Source organism: Triticum aestivum, chromosome 5B (assembly GCF_018294505.1).
Source record: "Triticum aestivum cultivar Chinese Spring chromosome 5B, IWGSC CS RefSeq v2.1, whole genome shotgun sequence".
NCBI lineage: Eukaryota > Viridiplantae > Streptophyta > Magnoliopsida > Poales > Poaceae > Triticum > Triticum aestivum.
The window spans coordinates 702127154-702128618 of NC_057807.1; the positions used below are offsets into that span (position 1 = coordinate 702127154).

At 50.0% G+C, this 1465-nt stretch overlaps 1 pseudogene; it reads right to left on the reverse strand.

Annotated features, from left to right (window-relative positions):
• LOC123115341 (disease resistance protein Pik-2-like) overlaps positions 1-218 on the reverse strand; it is a 12279-nt pseudogene extending 12061 nt beyond the window's left edge.
• Positions 219-1465: the final 1247 nt, after the last annotated feature.

Sequence of the window (1465 nt, forward strand, 5' to 3'; positions counted from 1 at the left end):
GCCCTTGGCCGCGCCTGCGTGCCGTTGCTCACCCCCGGTCACCCCTCGTACGCGCCCCGACCTCCCGCGGTTGCACTGCCTCCCCTGCTGTGGCCGCTATCCCTGTGCCGCCCCTGTCGTTGCCTCGCCGGCGCCACCGCCCCCCGTTCCGCTGCTGACCCCTGGCCGTCTCCGGCGCTCGGCGTCGGCGCCCAGCCATGCCCGCGCGGCTTCTGCATGGGTCAGGCGCCCGCGAGCCCCTGTGCCCGGTACCCGCACGCACGCACCCGGTTTAGCCCTTGGGCCACTGCCCAGTGGCCCCCACCCACGCCCCAGAGCAAAAAATAAATAAATAATAATAATAAAAATAATAAAAACAAATAAATTAATTAATTAACTAAATTAAATTAACTTAACTAATCATGTTTAGTTCACCTAATTAACTTTTGTTAATTAATTAACAGTAATTAGATTAGTTAAATCCTAATTAGAATAAACAGAGTATGACATGCGGGACCCACACGTCGGTTTGACCCAGTCAACCTCTATTGACTGCTAACATCATGCTGACGTCATGCTGACATCAGCAATCACTGTTCTGGATAATGTTGCATTAAAATAATTAAATAAATCCTGAAAATGATTTAAATCTTTTAAAATTAATAGAAAATAAACCGTAGCTCAGATGAAAATACTTTCTACATGAAAGTTGCTCAGAACGACGAGACAAATCCGGATGCGCAGTCCGTTCGTCCGCCACACACCCCTAACCTATCGAACTCGCAACTTTCCCCCTCCGGCTCCTCTGCCCGAAAACACGAAACATCGGGGATATTTTCCCGGATGTTTTCCCCATTCGTCGGTATCACCTACTACCGCGATTGGGCACCCCTAGCACCGTTACTTGTCTTGTCATGCATCTTTATGCATCTGTTTGCATGGTATTCATTGTTTCTTCCCCCCTCTTCTCTTCGGTAGACTACGAGACCGACGCTGCTGCTGCCCAGTTCGACTACGGAGTTGACGACCCCTCTCTCTTGCCAGAGCAACCAGGCAAGCCCCCCCCTTGATCACCAGATATCGCCTATTCTACTCTATACTGCTTGCATTAGAGTAGTGTAGCATGTTACTGCTTTCCGTTAATCCTATTCTGATGCATAGCCTGTCATTGTTGCTACAGTCATTGATACCTTACCCGCAATCCTAGATGCTTAGTATAGTATGCTAGTTTATCATTATTGGCCCTACATTCTTGTCAGTCTGCCTTGCTATACTATTGGGCCGTGATCACTCGGGAGGTGATCACGGGTATATACTGTACATACATACTATACAGATGGTGACTAAAGTCGGGTCAGCTCGAAGAGTACCCGCGAGTGATTCACGGATTGGGGGCTGAAAGGACCTTTGTCCCGACGGCCCTCTGTGTGGATCTTTGTGGCGGAGCGACAGGGCAGGTTGAGACCACCTAGGAGACAGGTGGGCC